Consider the following 23723-nt stretch of genomic DNA (forward strand, 5'->3'; position numbering starts at 1 on the left):
ATATATAACATTATCATTTTGAGTGGGTAGTTCGACAACATAACACTAATGAAAGTTACCGACCGTCAACAGTCAAGGTCTCGTAAAGCGACTCCGTCTGGTCTATATTCACCTCTGCGATACCTTTGGCTGCAAGTTCCGCTTTCAAAGTACGTCTGTATTCACTGTAGTTCGCCCCCTGCATTCTAAAAATAGAATTTAACTACATATATACATGTAATGCAAATGTGATCCGCAACTTTGAAAGATTCATGGTAGACTATAACTATAAAGACATTGTTTATTTTATAGGTAACATCTGAGGTCAATCTCATGTAGGAAGGACTCGCGAGTCACATTAGTTGGATAGGTACGTTGATAATAGCTCATAATTACAACACAATCTATGATAATTTGAAATTTGTTTCAAATGCAACCTATACATAAAACCAAAGCAAACTAGTTCTTCTGTACACATTTAGTTGGTCCTGACCCCTTTAAATCTGTCTACATTCTACTTTATATATAAGAATACAATTCAATTATAGTGTAATCAAATTTTTTATTAAACATTATAACTTGTTAAGCTTATTCGAGTACTTGGGAAATGATTTAAGGCATTTAAGCAAAAGAGCTACATTGCGGTTTATTTATTTTCGAAACTTGTTCAATTCAGTGCTGCAGTATTCACCATAATTAAATTTCACGGCAATTGCGACTGTGAAATAGAGCATATTTGTTCAATTCAGTGAAAGATAATAATTTATTTCATGAGCTTCATAGAAAAACATATTTTTACGAATGGCAAAGTTACAGTTGAAACTATATACTATTTCTTTGATCAAGGTGAAATTAAATAACATGTTACAATAAAATAAATTAAATTTCTTTCCGGAGTTTAATTAGTATTTCTTTTTTTTTCTAAATAACCCTTTTGATAACGACCCCCCCCCCACACCCGCTACCCCACAGACGCACTTATCGCAAGTTTTTATAGTTTATAATTCAGTCGTTTTTGTTTTTATGAACATTGATTATTGAACGTTTAGACAGGGCATAATTAAATTACTACGCGGCCATTTATTGAGCTAACATTTGAAAGATCGTATTTAGAAAGATCTTTGATAACATTGATATAACATCCTCTTTATGTTCGAGCTGATGTTTTCTTCGGTTTTAATAAAAGCAAATGTTCGCACATTCAGGTTCAAAGTTCATGAACATGTGTGAAAAACATAATAACCATTTATTCTAATAAACCGTTAGTTGTTTATTTCCAAATATATTTTTATTTAAACTTATGCAACCTCTTGCAATCTTAATTTGTTTTGGCAACATTTTGTGGCTGACGTAATTAGTTTTGATCAAGAGGAAGCACCTACAATGTTATTCTATAGAAGTTCTGAAAGTTGATATTTTCACTCATGATTTTGCAAATTTTGTTTATTTTTTCACTGATAAAACTCCGTATTTTATCGAAAGGCATAACATAGAGTATGTAAATCCGCAATTTTTTACACATAAAGTATGTTAAATATAAAATTATTTGCCACCGTTTTAATTAATAAAGCATTCGTAAACATACGGTGACTAAACTGTATTGTATTTGTATTTTTATATTTCACTCCATGGATATCTTGCGTGAAGACAACCCATGGTTCAAATACTGGTGCTTTACTTGATACAAAAATACAATTTCTTCTATTTTAAAAGCATATCCAACTTATCATTAGACACCCATGATATAAGTCGTAAACATACGGACGGTATATAAGCAATATACACATTTACCAAGAGTACCATAGGGGGATGCTCAACGCTCGTCCGTTTGTGATTACTGTATCAGAGGGCACAACTTAAACGCTATGTGATGATTGGACTTCTAACACAAATTAAGAATCTTTATGTGAGTATGTGAACAGATGTTTGTGCTCATAATTTCTACGGTTTTGATATTACGACTTACAATTAAATGTGCTCTGAACTCAATATTAATAGTTCGCATTATAAAATCATTATGATTATAAATTGAAAGTGATATTTTTTATCAGCAGGTCCTCTTCCAATGTTTGCAAATATGTTGTATTAACCGCCCCTGCACTTGAAACTAGAGTGTAACCCTTGTATTTTTTGTATTTTTTTTTATAATTAAATTAATTCCGATAGGGCTGTTCTAAGCAATGAAAACGAGAAGATAAAAGAATCGAAAGAAGAAAAAGAATATATAATTGACTTCAATAATAAATCACGGTCATCTCGAACGCCCAACTACTTAAATAACATGAATAATTGTGGAGTCATCAGGTGTGGTATGTAAGGAATGTTTAGTATCTGTGTCGCTAAAGATATAATAATTTCCTCTGCTATGTATCTAACTGTTTTTCTGTAACATGTTCCTTCAACACTGAAACTTGTATGATTCATATCAACGACTACGAAGTGGAGGTCTGAAGTATTCAACGTCAGGCGAACCCAAGCGATTGTCTATACAATGACGGATGAGAGTTAACGTAAAATTTGACCAACGGTATTTGCAATTAAACCTGCTAATAAAGAAAGACTTTTGTATGACTTTATAATAATTTCCAATTTCATTTCAAACTCCTGTCTTTATATTTAGGATTTGACTGCAAACACACTCAATAATCTATGGCGTCAGTTGTATGACGTCAACGCTTTCGCGTTAACCGTGCGCCTTTTTGTTATATATGAGTTCATTGACTGAAACAATAAACTAATTACAAAGAATATCATTTAATAAAACGAGTTTGCTTCTCTCACTGATTCGTTTCCCGTAATTACTATGAAACGGGTTGAAGACACGTCCAAATTGGTAGTGCAGGAAAATCAGGAAATTATTCTACTTACGTTACGTACTGAATGTTACGTTACGAAAAGGTCTCCATTTTAAACGAAGTCTACATTATTTTTCAACCTCATTGACGGTGACGTCGTGCTCCGTGAGCCTCGTATATTGTGTTGTGAACTGACCGTTCCAAGGCGGTACCTTACAATTCTTGATAAACATACCAATTATATATATATATATATATATATATATATATATATATATATAGAGAGAGAGAGAGAGAGAGAGAGAGAGAGAGAGAGAGAGAGAGAGAGAGAGAGATGCAATGTGCTGTTTGTAGAGTTTTGTGCTGTTCTATGTTTCTTGTTTGTGAATGTGTGTTCTATGTATTTGGCGTTTGCCCATTGCCACTTAACCGGGTTTATGTTTAAACTTTTTGCTACTGAGCATGTTTCTGTAGCTTTGTGCATATATATTGTATACTATAGATTATATTATAAACAAAACATGTTAAAAAAAGCATTGCATTCATCTACTAATTATTTGCGATCTGTTTTTCGATAAAAATAATTATATTGTATGAAAATGTTATTAATAATTATAAAACAGGTCCATTTATAACGTTAGTTTGTCATCATTCGCATAGTTATCGACATTAAATATCTATGCCTAATACTGAATATTACATAAGAAAATTTTCAGTACGTCATTTTTATAAGTGCCGAACCTATTATTATTCAGCATGAACCAAATCGTTTTAATTCCCGTAATGAGCAATTTGATATCAATACTTCTAAACGCTGTATTCTACCGAAGAACTATATTGCATGTTTCAGAATCCTTATTTTAAATTCTTCACCACTCTTCGTCAGTGAGATGACCATTGAGAAAAAGTGGGGTATTTTAAATTATCAGTCACTTTGTTTGTGCATTTCCCGGGAAGTTCTAATTACAGTGTGAGACAATTATAAAAAAAGAAAATATATTGTATACATGCTAAAACGTTGAAGCAATGTTCGAACGCTTGTTTCCGCCTTATGTTGTGTATAGAAGGAAATGTTTTAAAACAAATACGTTCGAAAATTGGGAATTGACATTTCCCTAAGCGATCAGTTGTGTTTATTTCTAAAACATATTTAGTGAAACATGTGCAATCTGTCTTTACGATCAATTATTATTTGTCACCATTTACAGATTCTAAAGTGCCGTATTCATTCAGGTAAAAGAGAAGTGAGTGCAATTGCTTTAAAAAGGGTTCTTTAAGTTGATACTTTCACTCCTTAGTTTGAAGTTTAATATCAAATGTATATTTTAAATGTTGTAATTTCACTGATAAAACTCCTTATTTTTACTAGAAAAAAACATGAGAGAAACATCCAAACTCTGCTTTAGTTATACGCCATGTAAACCTAACTAATTTTACCTATATTGAACTTCACCACTGACTTATGAAAACGTTATATGCGATAAAAATGGCTTGCCCTGACTACCACTTCTCAAAACGATCATACATGTGCCTCTTTAACGAAACGGCATTCAGAACATTGGTCCCCTACTTCACAACATTTAACACTTATCCCCTCCCGAACACCCTTAGCTGACTCTTATTATACCTATAAGATTAGTCTTACCGGTGATAATACACTGAACCATTATACAATGTGACGCCATCTAGGACAACTTTTCCTTCCTTTCCAAAGTTGAACATCAACCCTCTTCTGAATGCCGCCTTTAACATCCTACATAGCAGCTGGCCCTCAGAGTATGTACACACAAGTCCTGTGAACATGCCGCCTTTATACGGTTTTCCCGGGGACGGATGGTGCGTCTGCAAGTAGGAAAGACAAACACTGTATTAAACGTAATAGAATGCATATAAGTACAAATATACCATACAATACATTGAAAATTAACTGGACAGGAGAATTGATGGCCAGATACAAACGAACCATTTTGATTTTAATTTAAGCATCCATGAGATTTCAGTTCTGAAAGTATGTTTCATCCGGCATATTATTATTCCTATACTGTACAATTAAGGCGGGGGGATAAAGGAAGAACATGATTTACTCAATAAAAATGACATTTAAAACAAAAGCACGGGCATTAAAATAGGTTTCGCGTATATGGAATAAATTGCGAGATCTACACGTTTAAGTATTTTAAGAAAACGTTCAGGCAAAAATATTAATACTACGTTACTGCATATAGGTTATATTGGTTATAATTACATAAAACAAATAAAATTATGCTGGTGTGTAATTTCTTTTTGACTCAAATACAATATATATCGAATATCGAGTAACATCTATACAGCAATAAATTGCACAGGGCTTCATGATCGTGCATGCGAGAGAGATTTTATACGTGTGTGTATATATATATATATTAACACACACATATATATATATATATATATATATATATATATATATATATATATATATATATATATATATATATATATATATATATATATAGCCAATGTTGCATTAAACTTAGTAAACCTAAAGTGTGACATGAAGCGAACAGAAACGCATGAAAAGAGTACACTATTTTAAGTGATGTTTTCCTGGAGACAGACATCGATTGTATTCAGATGTATTTTGTTTTCTGTATCAGTGAAAATATATTTCGGGACATGTAAACTACTAATACAAGATATATAACCCTACGTTCATGAACATAAAATAACTTTTTCCATATAAATATGATTGCAACGTATTATTCTGAAATGAGCATAATGTTATCAGGGAATCCAAATTGGTACCTTTATATAAGAACGGAATGTTATTCATGAATTAAATAAACATTGTTACAAACATCGTTAATGATGTTTATGCTGTTAGGAAATATAGCCAAGAAATGTGTGTAAAGATCTTATTTCTACTGAAACAAAGGATTATACATTGATGAGTTTTATTAATTCCTATTTTACTGTTGCCTTGTTAAGTTTAAGGGATGTACACTTGCATGCACTATGAAGTACTATGACGAACTTTTTCTTTGTATTTGCAAGTAAAATATGACAATTTCAATCTTCACAATCAGTAAAATATATTTTATAAAAATAAAGGAGGAGAAGCAAATAGCTGTCTGAATGACATTAAATTAATTAGTGCTATTGCGGAAAAAATATCAATATTTGTTAATTAAACATTGGCGACAAAATGAATAGGGAATATTTTTCAATATTTTTGTCTAACTTGTTTGGATGTGCTTTTGATATAATTTAAACAAATATTTTTAAACATTTGTTTTTAAGGAAAAATGTTTTATAATTTTATCAAGATCAAGATTTGTTCTAAATTCAATAAACAAATACTACCGACAATTAATTACAAGTAAAAACACATTATCACGCATGGAACAAAGATTCCTTTTATTCTACGCCTATATTCGAGTGTTCAACTTAATATGAATCATGTCATTCATTAGCTTGTGCATCGTAGTACATACAACCCTAGTATGTCATTTCGAGTGGCATTAAATAAGTTTATTCTATTCTATGTAAAATGACATTAGTATTATCAACTATCTTAGTGCGGATTTCAACATGATATGTGACATTTGTAAGCATGCTGAATTTCCCGTGGCAAAAATAGTCGTATTGCATGTCATATTATCAATGTATATTTCCCCCCAATAGCTTGAAATGCGTATCAATAAAATATTGGCACACATGATGACATCAACGAATATGGTTTACGATGCAAAATCGGATACGTGTGGCATATATAATTCTTAGTGTCTTGTGTCTTCTAGTGTCTTCTTAGTATAAGCGACCATATTTTTCTAAATATCTTGATTTATGACAATGGAATCAAAAATAGTTAATTGCAACACATCTATTACAATAATTCTTTAAATATAATCATTTAATCCATTTGTTATTAATGCTAATGTGATTTTCTGAATACCATAACAATACACTTACACAAAAATACGTTTCAGGATCATTATGATTGTTTAATTTATAATTCTCCAAAATCTATTTTCGGAAGGCGCCTTCTTTTCACTTGTCTACAAAAAAACATAGCGATGTATACATGAATAATGTAAACACTATTGTGTCTATACATCGTTGTTAAGGAGCATATGGGTAATGTGGCCCGACATCTAGTGGTAAAAGACAAATCCTTGTTTTTATTTTATTTTAGTTCTTCCTCGGCCAGTCGACCACGTCCATAAGCTCTATTTTTGTCAAGCATGTTGTTATCAAACCATAAAGTGCTTATGTTGCAAGTTTATGCTGTATGTCTGTATGTGCTTCTCTGAGTCTACCAAAATAATATCATTGAAATAGTATTGATTTTGTTGTTTTCAAAAGGAGGTTATAGAATGGTATTCAGGGAATTAATTGTTCGATTACCGGGCTTGTCCATGCCGTTTCAACTGAATTATTGTAACACATGATAGTTCTTCAACCAACTTGCTGGTTATTAATGTCACTTGTACAGTACATGTATTGCTTCATGTTACGAGGCTACTAGAACATTATATCACATCCCATACATGCACATTGGCTATAAATAGATGTGATTCAACAGATTCTAATGGTGTGTCTAATGTTATTTTTAAACTTATCAACATATGCTTTCAAATAAAACGACACATTTCAACGTTGCATTTTAAAATCAATTTCTATTTTTCAGTTTTTCAACTACATAACATTGTTTTATTGAAAAGCATCTGTTCACGTGTGAAATAAAATGCAGTCTTACACAGAACTTTCAAAAATATGTTTAAACACTCTATTCTTATTTTTATAGCTTTATTGTATTTTATTTAAATTTCTTAACACCTCGTTTTCGAATAAACTTTTGCTACACCCGAGGGACGTCTCTCGCGCAAACATTTAAACGCTGAAGACGTAGACTGTTATTCCTTCATAAACAGTCATAAAACCCAAGTGGTCACTTTTTACTGAAAACGAAATTTTAAATGTTAAAAGAGGAAACCAATTATGAGGAGATTAACATTATATTAAAAGCCGTTCTACCAGTTGTATAGTTTGTTTTATGATAGCACATAGATATATGCTACGTGAATAGTCCAATTAAGGGAATATTCTTCTTCGTTTGTAGACGGGTTGTTTCCAAGATGGGGTGAATACCACGCTTCATGGTTGACATGACGATAGGATGCTATTTAAGTGTATTAGTTATTCATTGTGTTAACTTCCAGAAGTTCGTGTTACAAAGTCAGACAGTTTTAAAACATAGCAAAAACATCGAACAATGTTTAAACATTTTTTTTCGCCAACCAATATTTAGTACTGAAGCAATAGGCTTTAACAAAACGTTTTTTAAGATAAAAACATATTTTGGCATAATGTGATGGTTAAAAAGATATATTCTGTTTAATTTGAAATGAAGTAACTGCATTTGAATTTAAAAGTAGTGTTCAAAGTTTGACTTTGAGTGAAAGTTTAATCACTCAATATACATTGTATTACTTCAAATATACGAGATCTGCTGTGTGACTACAACTGAAAATATCAGCAGCTATTGTATTTCGTTTTGTTATTCATACAATTATATATTAGGTTTTAGTGTTCATGGTTTGGAAAAGCATAGCAGTTGATAATATTTCTGCTTATGTGGGGAAACATTAGTTTGGCCATGTTCTCAAATAACATATTTTAATTTTCATAATACATATAAGCCGATTTTGTCGTGATTATCCATTGGTCATATCTTGAAGTTTACGCACAATTGTGTTGTTTCAAAGGGACTGTTGTGACGTTATAACTTAAATGTTTTCAAAAGAACTGAAAAATAAATATTTTATTTTATCCTGATCAGGTTCTCTAAGGGCTAGTTCCTTTTAGGCATTGTCCATAACATTTTAAATAACATAACAACTTTTCAGAACTTTTGTAATAAGGCCATATGTGGCTCAAAATATTTCATGTGTATTATCGTGACTATGAATACTTATGTAAAAAAACTACAGAAACAAGCTCAGTAGTCAAAAGTAAACATAAACCCCGTTTAATGGCACCTGGTAAACACAAAAACAAAAAATCACAAACAATAAACATGATATAACAGCATAGATATCCACAAACAGCACAGTGCATATATACTATATGAAAAAATAGGTGTGTTTATCAAGGATTGTTAGGAACCGCCTTGGAACGCTCAGTAAAATGTAAATTTACTGGAGGTTTACTTGCACAAACCTCACTCTTGTGCCAACAATCCTGAATAAAAACATACGTAAAAGGTAAATTTTGATTCTAATCTTGGCCTCTTAAAGATAGGGACATGCAGTTCTTTTATTTTGGGTCATGGAGGGGGGAAGAGATAGGTGACTTGATGTTTTCCAATGCACATTCGAGGTTTTAGCGCTCTGGCCCTAGCTTCCTCGAGCGGTCGCAGTTTTACTGTTTCTGGTTTACGTGAATATTATAAAAGAGAGAGCTTTGTTGTGATTGTTCATTTAATGCCTAAATGTGTTAAAGACGAATAACACTTGTCATTTCCGATTAGGAAGTAGACTTACTAGATAAAAATCTTCTGTAATATAATACAATACATTACATAAAAAAAGATCAATGCCACACTTCTTATTACCAAATATATAATATATAAATATATATATATACGTATCAAATAATTTACCTCGTTTCCCAATTCATTTTATTATCATGTTTGTTTTGTATTATAACTACATACGTTGATATGGCTGGTAAAAATAATAAGGATCCCTCCGCACGTTTGCAAACAATACAATAGGTTTGGTTTTGCAATATTGCTATAATTTCGGCAAGCCATCTCGTTTTCTTTTATGGTAAAGATTTTTTAAATAGATTAAATCATTTGCCATCTTTGAAACATATTTCGTTTTCATGTTGTGAAGCTTACTACTATATATGCATACTCAGGAAATGACTACAGGAAATAATACAAAGGTTTGAAGTCACACTCTACACTAAATGAATTTTCGTTAAAAGGACAGTGTTTAAGATTATACTAAATATCATCTAATATGAATTATACTTGTAATACGAGCTAAATGATCGGATCTATATTATCTTTGAATTTATTCCGTTTCAAAATTTCAGCAATGTATGAAGCTAGAGCTAGATACACAATTGTATAGTATGCCTTTCTTTTAAGGCTTAAACTGTAATGCAAAAATAGATATACAATAGAGAAAGATACACATAAATCAAATTTATATGCTATATGTATGGATGTAGTGTTTTTCTTATTATGAAGGTAACACTAAATTATGCAAAGGGACTGTTGTGTAATAAAACGTTAAATTAACGTTTCAACATTTACAAATCGTGAATGGTTATTTTAATGTAGGTTATTTTAGAAGATGTTTTGATCTCTACTTAAAAAAGCTTATACCGCCCTAGAACTTAATTTAAAATTATGAACAAGATCGGTTGAAATGTTATTTCTAGCATAAACACACCAGTGGAATTACATACGTCATGAGATGATTTTGATTTGTACAAGTTTGTAGGGTGTCTTTTATAACTTAGTTTGGACTATGCCTCTTTTGATTTAACGTAGGTTGAAATTTTTCCTCTGCCTTATCTTTTCGGTCTTGCCTTTGGCAAATCTTGTCTTTTTAGCATAATAACGCTTTGTAAAGTTTAGGGAAACTATTAAAATAATGCAAACATTATTAGTGCATGTTATGTGTAGGGAATTAGGCTGTTATCGACATTATTTTGTCGTAACGTAGAGAACTATTAACACATATGCAATACTATATTATAACACTATTATACTTTTGTGCAAGTACTTGTTAGCAACACACATGTTATTATAAATAAAAAATAAACGCAATGATTACCGTCTGAATGCCATCCAAGAATGTAAAAACCAATTCGATAACCCCGCCGAAAAACTCCATCCTTCTCAAGACATCAACTGTCAGAGTTGGTTGAGTCCCTTAAAACATGACATTAAGCAATGTTAGCTCCAAAACTAAATCGATCACAAGGTGCGGCTACGGAATGTTGTTTAATAGCAACACAGTCTCCGCATCTCTAATTGGGTTTGACATTACTTACACGATATAAGTCACATACAGAATAAAACATACATGTTACCATTACAGTTAAGTTCACAACGATTAACACAAATTCAAGCAATGAATATTGCAAAACAATGTAATCAATATATTTATGTAATAATTATTATTGATGTGTTTAAATGCGTTGTCAATTTATTAATGTTTTGGTACCTGTACAATATACAGTTTTTTTTACATATAACTTACACTTGATGTCGTCTTTCAGGTGTGAAAGCTGCAAATTGACTAGTGCTCTTTCCTTAAAACAGACAAAACATCAATGACTAGAACTAATTACATATACGCAATGCATTTGAATTAAAACAATAGTAAAAGGTAAAATATATAAATATGAAAATATTCTTTACCAATAGAGCAACAATTGCACAAAGACCAGTGCGCTTAATATTACGCCAATATTTCCGCTGTGTGATCGAAATGCAAACCTCCTTAAAATAACGCATAGGCAAGTGCGCCTTCTACCACGCCTATGTTCCGACTAGGGGATTCGAAGCCTAAATCCTTCATAACATTACACAGCAACCAGTGCACAAACTATCATGCCTATGTTTCCCTACGTTTGAAAGTTTGAACCCCCATATTCCTACATTTATAAAAAGACCAGTGCGCATACAATCACCCCTATGTCCTCTCTTGGGGTCTCGAACACCTAACTTGCCAAAAAATCCTAACAACTGTGCGCTTACTATTACCCCTTTGTCCTCTTTCGAAGTTTAAACATCTAACCATCCTACATTTAATTAAACTGTTGCTCTTACTATAACGCCTATGTCCTCTCTCGAAGTTTAAACATCTAACCGTCCTACATTTAGTTAAACCGTTGAGCTTACTAGTTCGCCTATGTTCTCTCTCAAAGGTTAAACATCTAAGCGTCCTACAATTAAATACACCGTTGAGCTTACTAGTTCGCCTATGTCCTCTCTCACAGGTTAAACATCTAAGCGTCCTTTTATTTAAATAAACCGTTGAGCTTTCTAGTTCGCCTATGTCATCTCTCACAGGTTAAATATCTAAGCGTCCTACATTTAAATAAACCGTTGATCTTACTAGTTCGCCTATGTCCTCTCTCACAGGTTAAACATCTAAGCGTCCTACATTTAAATAAACCGTTGAGCTTACTAGTTCGCCTATGTCCTCTTTCACAGGTTAAACATCTAAGCGTCCTAATATTTAAATAACCGTTGAGCTTACTAGTTCGCCTATGTCCTCTCTCACAGGTTAAACATCTAAGCGTCCTTCATTTAAATAAACCGTTGAGCTTACTAGTTCGCCTATGTTCTCTCTCACAGGTAAAACATCTAAGCGTCCTACATTTAAATAAACCGTTGAGCTTACTAGTTCGCCTATGTCCTCTCTCACAGGTTAAGCATCTAAGCGTCCTGCATTTAAATAAACCGTTGAGCTTACTAGTTCGCCTATGTTCTCTCTCACAGATTAAAAATCTAAGCGTCCTACATTTAAATAAACCGTTGAGCTTACTAGTTCGCCTATGTCCTCTCTCACAGGTTAAACATCTAAGCGTCCTACATTAAAATAAACTGTTGCGCTTACTATTTCGCCAATGTCCTCTCAAAAGTTAAACATCTAACCGTCTTACATTTAATAACACCGTTGCGCTTACTATTTCGCCAATGTCATCTCTCACAGGTTAAACATCTAAGCGTCCTAATATTTAAATAAACCGTTGATCTTACTAGTTCGCCTATGTCCTCTCTGACAGGTTAAACATCTAAGCGTTCTACAATTAAATAAACCGTTGACCTTACTAGTTCGTCTATGTCCTCTCCCACAGTTTAAACATCTAAGCGTCCTACATTAAAATAAACTGTTGCGCTTACAATTTCGCCAATGTCCTCTCACAAGTTAAACATCTAACCGTCTTACATTTAATAACACCGTTGCGCTTACTATTTCGCCAATGTCATCTCTCACAGGTTAAACATATAAGCGTCCTAATATATAAATAAACCGTTGATCTTACTGGTTCGCCTATGTCCTCTCTGACAGGTTAAACATCTAAGCGTTCTACAATTAAATACACCGTTGACCTTACTAGTTCGTCTATGTCCTCTCTCACAGTTTAAACATCTAACCGTCTTACACTTAATTAAAGCGTCGCGCTTACTATTACGACTATGTCCTCTTTCGAAGGTAAAACATCCTACAATGAATACGCCTATGTCCTCTCTCGAAGGTTAAACATCCTACAATTAATTACACCATTGCGCTAACTATTACGCTTATATAACCTCTCGTTAGTTCGAACACCTAACCATCATGGAATTACTTACATCGGTTCGTCTACTGTATCTCCTTTTATCCTATAGGTTATTCGAACATCAAGCCTTCCTACTCTTACTTACACCAGTGTGCTAACTATCACACCTATTTAGCTTTCTGGTGTTCAAACATCTAACCAGCACACAATTGCTTACACCTGCTTTTACGCTAATTTAACCTCTCGGGGGTTCGGACACCTATCTGTCCTACCGTAACGCAAACTAATAAGATTCAAATTCCATATTTGGTGTCGGAGTTTGAACCCCAAATTTTCCTACAATTACAGAAATCAGTGCGCTTACTATCACGCCTATAAAGGGTTGTAACCCATAATCTCCATATAATTACACAAAAATCATTGCATTGAATATCACCTCTATGTCCCCACTTTGTTTGAGCCAAAGAAAATCATATGATTATAGTATACAGGTAACAGAAGATAATGACAAATATGTATTAGGCTAGATTACCATCTGAGAGATATAAACAATTTACTGGTACAATCGTCTGTATGAATTTCATTGATTAGAACTTGAAAATATACAATGTGCATCTTTATTTCATTAGAACTAGTTGTGCACCTTTTGTCACAAACCGAAGAAAAAAAACAATTGTCATATATAGTATTTAAACTTTAGTAGTAATTAACGCTTTCCAAATAAGTAATCACATAATAAATAGTATACTAAGATGTTGGCCTTGGGTATAAAGAAACGTCTATTCCACTACAATACACTTAACGGACATTTTTTACTATGGCAGGGTAAGTATTTCTTAACAAATTGTTCATATAAAAATGTAACTTAAACTTAAGAATACAACACACTTCATCTTTTGTTGATTAATGTTAATACAAATATCTTGTTTTAATGGCATGCATATACTTGTATATTTATGTTGTTAGTAAAATATGTTGCTGTACCTTAATAATAGAGTCACATTGCTAATGGGCATTAAATCAATTTTATGATACGGTTCACATTAAACTGTATTGATGTGGACTAATACCAGCACCTAAGAAATACTATACACTTAACAGGCATATCTTTGTCACTTCTAGCTGAAGCCAAACAACCATAAAGTATAACTCTTGTCGCCACATTGCACAGCTACTTAATAATGGTTTGAAGGAAGTAGGGACCCTCTAACAAGCACGCCGTCTGGGAGTTCTAGCCGCCAACTACATAGACTTGCACAAAAACAACAGAGCTTACTACCGCAGATATGTTCTCGATCAGGATTGGAGCCCCAAACATTTATACAATTACCTAAAGACCAGTGAGTTGATTATCTCGCCTATCGATTCATCCGGTTAAATTTGTTAGAAATATTCATTAAGTCCACACCAATGATTATACTTTACACGAAAACAACTAAAGAATGATACTAAGTTTAAAACTGCGCTTTTGCCTTCTACCTGTTGCACAAGCCCCAATAATTCATCTGAATAATCACAGATCAAGTGAGTTAACGTGCTACGGAAAGTAGCAGTATCCGTACGATATTGGTAAAAAGCATTGCTTAAATTATCAGGAATGTAGTCCTATGGCTAGAGAACAGGCTTGAATATTGAACCTGTTACGGGAAAAAACTAGAGTGTGTGGCCAATTGACCACCTTTTCTGTTAATTACCATGTTTTAATAAATGTAGTATTATTTTTAATATCAGTCAGATCGTTCAGCATCCTACCACCATTGTGTTTATAATTATATTTTGACTTCCTTGCCATACAAGTTTTAATTCTTTAGAAGCCACAATTGATATAAAGTTAATATAACGGATAAGCATACTTTTTATCGTTTGCTGTGAATGTTTTGGAATAACTTCATTTTCTTAATAATACAGTTTTAGTTATGAGTTTAACAGATACAGGATTTCAAAATGATCGTTATAATGTCGCATCCTTTGCTGAAAGCTCTTACTTGGGCTTAAACATTTCAACATTGTAAATTGTTTAAACTTGAAATTCTGTCTTCGTGCAACTCACATGAATCTACTGTGGACTTTGATGTTGACTCTATACAGGAAGAAGAAACCATCTTTATACATGCTGGCATATCATTTAAAAAGGATCAAACTTTATAACCAACATACTGCACTGTTATTTCATCAAAGGACTCAGCTACTGACTCCATTTATGAATACTACAAAGGAATTACTGTTGAGCATAATAAGACATTTTTGAAAAGGCTTACCGTACATCCAATACACAGTTCATTGTACAAGTATAGTAAAACGTCAACAAACTACTTTACCACAATAACTATCATGTCAAAAAAGTACACAAATAATATTATTTTGTCGATTATCAAGATATATATTTGGTTTCTGAAAATTTAAATGTTAAATCTCGAGTGGAATAATAACTGAGTGTTGTTGTCATTACTGGAAGAAGTGATGAATCAACACATATGTACGAAATCGTGCTTTCGGTCATCATGCCTACCCCAGGAAAATCGAATCTATATTCAAACCTCGCCTCTTCAATGCTGGTAAGAATATTTTTTTCAGAATATTTAGGTAACGATCCTTATTTATAGTCTTAGCATTACCCCCATCATCTTCGAAAAAGAAAGGGGCGACAATACCGTCTTTACTTAAGGCGGCACAAGCGGTAACCTTTTCCGCATACAATGGTTTCTCAATGTAATAGTCAGGTTTCTCAGTACTCCAATATCTACAATTCATCTTGCTGACCTGGGCATTTAGATAGGATTGGGCTTCATCGGAAAACCACAGTTTATCAACGATATCACAACGAGAATTCATCACTTTAGCAAATGACAGCCGACTAGCGATATCAGTCGAGTTCAAATATCTGCATTATGGAAATCAGATAAGGCACAAGTTGCAAATCGTATTTCAACATTCTGAATACACGTGTAGCACTAGTTGAGTTAGAAATATCTCCAAGTATTCTTTATATTTACCTTTGTGGTGTTTTACCTAAAGCAGTTTTCACTTGTTCAATATTTTCTTCATTCCTCGCTCATCGCGGGCGTCCAGGATTTGCATGTCACATATCACCTGATTCTTCAAATCGCTTTACAATTCTCTGTATTGGTGTAGTATTTTACTGTCCGAGGTCGGAGGGTTTTTTTTTGCATTGTTTTCACAACAGTTTTAAGTGATCTTCTTTCGAAGTAATTATAGTTTACAACTTCATAATACTGATCTTTGGTCGGTGCCATAATGCTAATAAGCCCACAGGAAATTTTCCATTCTTTTACATTGATGAAAAAATATCATTTTATTGCTAAGAATGATGCTTATATAGTTTTATCATATAAATTGGCAATACTATGACAATTTCTTATAAGGACAGATATTATTAAACACCCAGTACCATCACAATGCTCTTATCATGACACTTTGACCGTTTGAACCTAAAAATATTGAAGGTGTATTTTGTCTTATGTTTTTTAACCAAGATGCAATTTATCGAAATACAACCGACACACATGTGCATACACACTTTATATTTTATTTGTCTTGTTATTGTCATCAATTTTATAGAAAGACGATGAAGGAAGTACAAACGTCGAAATTTCGTCCCTTCCAATTTTGTAAATTAATCAGACGACAGAAACCAGTGCAGCCAGAAAACGACATAGACTATATATTGAACCGAAATATCTGTACTGCCAATTCAATATTGTCTGAACATTTATTCGATCAATGGATACCTGAACACTTGTACACGATCTTAACAACACATCATACTGTTTCTGCTCAAAGTTCAGAATATAATTATGTAAATTCACTAAATTATTAATATTCAGTTTATTCAAAAATTATTAAGTTTTATTTTCATTTAAATTCATATCGATGTTGTCATGAATTAGGAGCTGTTGAAATCATATTTTAAGAACCGCCTTTGACACATGTTAAACGACAATGCGTTTTATTGGGCACAACACTTACCATGTGTGCAAGGATATATTTAGCGACACATATCATAGATAGTGTTGCAAATTTGATCGTACAACATAGAAATAAACTTACTAAAATGTCTTCGTTTAACGCTTTTTATGTTTATGAATTGTGAGACATATGCACATATGGTGACATATTATGAAACATAAAATATAAGCTACTTAGTTTAGTAGCTGAAATGTTTATATTACTTTTTGGCACTCTTATCTTTCCAATGTCTGTAGAGATAAAATGATAAACGTTTGCACTGAGTGAGAGCCACACTTTTATATACGAACAATTTTACAATAAGATCTTAAGGGACAATCCCAATACTCGATCCTTAAAAAAATAGATAAATCGAAAAATAGACCATGTTTAGGAGCACAAACATCATTTGAGAGACCCGAACCATTATAAAAGGGACACCAACTACTACTTAAGAGACCCTAACTTTTAGATAAGATAACACTTAAGAGATCAAAACTATTATGTAAGAGACCCCAACTTTAAGGCCAGAGACGCCAATTATCATGCCGAAGACCCTAACTTTATGGCAGAGACCACAACATTGTAAGTGACATTCACTATTTTTTCAGAAACCACAACTATTGTGTAAAAGACCCACCCTATATGAGATCAAACAATTATGTCAGAGACTCCAACAACTATGTCAGTGACCCCATCTATCATGTCGGAATTCTAAGCAACTATATAAGAAGCCGAAATGATTATGTCAGATGCCGCAACTATTATGTAAGAAGCATAAATTACTTTATAAGAGACACTCATTTTTATATTGGTTAAGATAACACTTGATAGACACAACTTATTGTGTAACAGACCTAAACTTAACTACGATACCCTAAGTGAAATTATTATAACTTATACTAAGTCATTATTGTTGGCACGATGTTACGAGAGGGTGTGGTCTCGTGTTGTCGTGGAAACAATAGTGGCCGGAGAAAACCATATTGTCAAGCTTAGTGACCACTTACCATGCTCACATGCGCCAAAACAAACATTAAATCATTAATATAATATATAAAAAATATTATAATCTAACATTCTTTTTAAACTGTGAATTCAACTAGGCACTTCAATGTTGATTATAAACGGTCTCGGGAATTTGCTTTTTCGAAAAAATAAACCTGTCTAGACGCTAGACGAAAGTACGAGTGATACACAACCACAGTTCTTTAGATAACAAATATTTAGTAATATACTGTATATATTCCATTTAACCTTTTCATTAATATGAGTTATGTTAACTTAGAGCTTGAAGCTGACCACGGCCATCACACTCGATCAAGCTTCGATGTCCTAATTGAAAACCTTGTAACCAACCTATAACGCCAATATCAAAGAACAATAACAACATTTAAGTTATTCCGTTTAATACATTTGATTTGTTTTGTCTTGCTACAAGATAGATACTAGCATTTATCCTATATCACAAAAACGTGTTTATATAATATTGGTAAAAAGACATACTGATTATTAAATTAACAAAAATAGTATACAAAGTGTGACATCCATTAATATTTGAACGATATATTGATACGAAATGGAACGATTCCAAAAATGTATAAATCGTTTACAGAATATAATCATTCAAGGGGCAACTGTGAACGCAGCAATACAAACTATAAGCGACAGCCAGGGGTGTAACAGAGCCATTTTGAAGTGTACTCTCTTGCTAGGGGTGTCTTGGGGCATGCCCCCACCCATCAACCCGGATTTTATTTTAGAGAAACAAACGATTTAATGGCATTTCGTGACTATCCAGAGGCTACATTGACGACATAATTGGGCGAAAAAATATCAAAACAGATAGGTTAAATGTAAATCTATTATTTCTCTGACACACAGTACATTTTATAAAACATTACTAATTTCAAAACATTTCCCTATTGTGTCAAGCGACATTAAGGTTTAAACCTTGAACACAAACGCAAGGCGTCTGTTTTGCTGGTTAGTAAACTTGTCGACAACGCGCTCTTTCTCTATACACATTTATGAGTCCAACACCTGACAGGTGCTCAGTACCAATCGTACTTCTTAGGCGTATATATACCCTTCACATCACCGAAAACGACCGTTCGGCTGTTGCCGTAAACATCGGCATGACCATTTAAAGGGAGAGACAGTGTCGTATGCTTGGGTGAAGGGCTTTGCTTGCAAGCGTAATTGATTCCGCTAGAGACGCGGGGGCAGCTGGACGCCGTCCACCACTTACGCCACCGCTCACACTCGCGGACAAAAATGGTTTCATCCACGTCAAGGCATGCGTGGAAGGCTTGGTAAACGTCATCGATACTGTCCCGGGGAAGACCGTCATTCTAAGTCTGCAAAAAAACGCAAATGTTGCGACATATGTTTCCATATTCATTGAATAAATCAGTGAACTATAAATCATATACCTGACTTAGCAAACAAATCCAAAGATGTATATGTATGTCAAATGATACCTTTAATGGAAAAAACTTTGGGGCACAGAACCGACAATTGCCCTGCATCAAGCGCATTTCTAATTCTTCCAGCAAGTGGTCGACGAAAGGCAAAACATGTTTTTCTTCCAAAATTCGGACGTGTTGCCGGGGGTGTTCCGTCGATTTTGTTGACGACCATAACGTTTGGGAGCGGCGGGTATGACGTCAACGTCACCAGCAATATCCACCGCTTTCTGAAACAGGCTGTTCTCGACTTCATCGTCATTTCTCTCCGCTTGAAAGTATAAGGATTCGTAAGGCGTTGTGAATATCATAATAAATTATTAATACATGTGTATATGTATATACATAATCAGTTTATGCTTACACGTTTGTGCTGAATATTTATCAGGAAATATGGAAAATAAAATTTACCTGAAGAAGAACCATAACGACCCATGTGTCTTTAGCTGCATGAAGCAAGTCACAGTCCTTCGCCTGTAGCATGTTAGACAGTGGAACTAGAGCTGACAGAAGATGTTCAATCGCCACCAGGGTCACACTGAATTCGAAATTCGTAACTAACAATTTGTTTACCGCAACCTTTGTATCCCCTTCATCGGCAAGACGGTCGAGTGTCGTTACCACGGTCTTAAAGGATAAAGATTGTTTATGTCCATACCAATTAGGTGTTTGGTTGACAATAAAACAATATTCACGCAATGATTTTATTTTCGATGTATAATGTAGAATGTGTTATACCTGTATCACAGTATGATTCAAGGAATGTGTGCAATACGTCCGCACGTGCTGACCAGCGAGTCTCACAAAGAGATCGGAGCCACGTCCGCTCCGCCATGCCTTCCCTGCTGACATCGACTCCTGCAAGCGTTTCTTGGAATTGAAGCAAGCGTTTTGCGGAGTAGTTAAAGGCGAATGCCACCTGTTGCACTGTACTCATAAGGTTTCTGGCATAAACATCTTTTGATGCATGGATTATGGCGAGGTTCAAACAATGCACCTTGCAATAGGTATTTATCACCTCTGGTATGAGGAATCCTCGCCTGCACTCCACGATGTATGCCCGACATATTGCTGGTACCGTCGTACCCTTGGTCACACATCTGATCCGTTTTAACACCTTAAAACGAGTTATGATAAGCATTATAGAACGTTGTTTTAGGTTTGATTCGTGTTTCTGCTGTTTCAGTCTTTTAGCAAAGACCCTAACACGACATTACATAATATAAAACACATCTGCATACAACAAATGGAGGTTTTCTAAAGGATATTTTTTTGTTCTGTATGCAATTTTTATTTATATAATTAATCTAAATCTAACGATTATCTAAAGATCATTTATATGACGACATTATAGGTTACAGAACCATGAAATACTTTCAATAGTATTGCATACCATATTCTGTGAGGTTTTATATGAATGCATTAGCTAATGTCTCTCAAGTGGTAGACTCGCATTGGGAGAACCCGAGGAACTCCTCGTGTATCTCGTCGCTCTCGGGATCTACAAAGCGCACACATAGGGCCATCTGCTCCACAGTGGCAGCGTCCGTTGCCACGTCCGCCATAAGATCAAATACGCAAGCGTCGTTACACTTCGACGTAAATATTATTTCATGAAATATTTGTACATCTAGAACCATGAAGTGGACAATAGTTCAAACTTCTGAGCATCAGTCAAAGGCTGAATACTGCTAGCAAAAACATCCGGATGCGGCGGTTAACCACATGAGGATGCCATTTTGAAATGGCTGATTACTACCCCGGTTTACATATATAGATGACGTCACAAGCGTTACAACATTGAAGGTATAGTTAAAATTTAAAAAGGCGGACACATTTTGTTATCACTCTTCCGAAAACTAACTTTGAAGTCATAAATTCGAAAACAGAGTTCTGACAAACCACAGCGTTAGTATATATGTGCCTATACCCCCTTAACCTCTGTTTTTTTATTACTGATTTCGAAGTTTAAGCCTTTCTCATATTTTCGATATCGGAATCGATTTGTACGCAAGGGCGTACATGAGTTCACCTAGTTACGTCCCTGGCATATATTTAGACTCAGGTAAAATGTCATGACGAGTGACCCCACAAATCAGTCCTGATGAAGTAATTGTTATTTAAAGCGAAGGATACTGATAAACAGTCGAAAGCAAAAAAATGTATCAATTATCAAGATTTTATTCCTTTAGAAAAGAATCTATTACAGCATTAAACGGGGTTAAAACATTTCCATTACTGATATGAAACACGTAGTTTCGCTTAATACAGGTTATATAAGATAAGACTAAGCCCCTTTAATGAAACCGACACATAAGCTAATACAACATGGTGTGTACTCAATACCGGTCTTGATTGGATATAGGAAGGATGTGACTAATTGGATTACTCGATACATATAATGGAATTTAAGGTAAATGGAGTCAATGATGATGACCATAAAATTGACTCAAATTGCATATTGACTATTACCCCAAGAACAGCACTCCAAGGTAAATATGTTGTTCTTAAGGAAACATATGCAATTCGGAGAAGTCAAAATATGCTTAAGTAACGATAAACAGATACGCACAATGATTAATACTTACTAAACCTCGTTCATGCTCAAGGCTGGAAATTTGTAGTAATTTATGTACGTAAAGTTACAACTACATGCACACAAAGTTAGAACTGGGATGAAGCTTTTCTACGTGCGTTGAACATTAACATAAAAGTTTAAACATATTCAAATGGTGTTTGGGTATTTTAGTCGCTAAACACCTCATGTTTTTGAATTTGGCAATTTAATTGTACATATTCTGCAAAAAGGGTTGATATTAAAATAACAATTAGATAGGTCAAAAAGCTGTTTAACATAATTTTTCACACAAATAAAACAGTCCTTTAATGAGTAGTATTGTCCTGTTTTTTTCTCATATTTTTAAAACCATTAATACATTAAACAATTCCTGTTTAACTGCAATAATTGCTTACATATTCAGATAAATATTCTTAAGATTGATGTTAAATGCATAGATATCATTATACTTATCTGAAGGTGTACACTCAACTTCCTGGGTACAATGTAGTACAATAGTCGTTTACAAAGCGGAGGGAGTGGCGATTGAGCCAAGTATATATTGTGCGAGAAGCTGTCATGGTTATCAGCAAACCACTCGTACGACATCACTAGACACTCAAGCATCAATCATAATAACTAGCATGTATATCAGAAAACCACTCGTACGACATCACTAGACACTCAAGCATCAATCAGGATAACTGCATGTATATCAGCAAACCACTCGTACGACATCACTAGACACTCAAGCATCAATCAGGATAACTTGCATGTATATCAGCAAACCACTCGTATGACATCACTAGACACTCAAGCATCAATCAGGATAACTTGCATGTATATCAGCAAACCACTCGTACGACATCACTAGACACTCAAGCATCAATCAAGATAACTAGCATGTATATCAGCAAACCACGCGTACGTCATCACGAGACACTCAAGCATCAATCAGGATAACTTACATGTATATCAGCGAACCACTCGTACGACATCACTAGACACTCAAGCTTCAATCAGAATTACTAGCATGTATATCAGCAAACCACTCGTACGACATCACAAGACACTCAAGCATCAATCAGGATAACTAGCATGTATATCAGCGAACCACTCGTACGACATCATTAGACACTCAAGCATCAATCAATATAACTAGCATGTATATAAGCAAACCACTCGTACGACATCATTAGACACTCAAGCATTAATCAAGATAACTAGCATGTATATCAGCAAACCACTCGTACGACATCACTAGACACTCAAGCATCAATCAGGATAACTAGCATGTATATTAGCAAACCACTCGTACGACATCACTAGACACTCAAGCATCAATCGGGATAACTTGCATGTATATCAGCAAACCAATCGTACAAAATCACTAGACACTCAAGCATCAATCAGGATAACTTGCAAGTATATCAGCAAACCACTCGTACGACATCACTAGACACTCAAGCATCAATCAGGATAACTGCATGTATATCAGCAAACCACTCGTACGACATCACTAGACACTCAAGCATCAATCAGGATAACTTGCATGTATATCAGCAAACCAATCGTACAAAATCACTAGACACTCAAGCATCAATCAGGATAACGTGCATGTATATTAGCAAACCACTCGTACGACATCACGAGACACTCAAG

At 34.1% G+C, this 23723-nt stretch overlaps 1 pseudogene; it reads right to left on the bottom strand.

Moving 5' to 3' along the window:
• Positions 1-55: 55 nt before the first annotated feature.
• LOC128241149 (zinc finger MYM-type protein 1-like) lies at positions 56-21030 on the bottom strand (annotated as a pseudogene).
• Between the last annotated feature and the right edge of the window lie 2693 nt (positions 21031-23723).

The sequence above is a fragment of the Mya arenaria genome, chromosome 7 (assembly GCF_026914265.1).
Source record: "Mya arenaria isolate MELC-2E11 chromosome 7, ASM2691426v1".
In the NCBI taxonomy this organism is placed as follows: Eukaryota; Metazoa; Mollusca; class Bivalvia; order Myida; family Myidae; genus Mya; species Mya arenaria.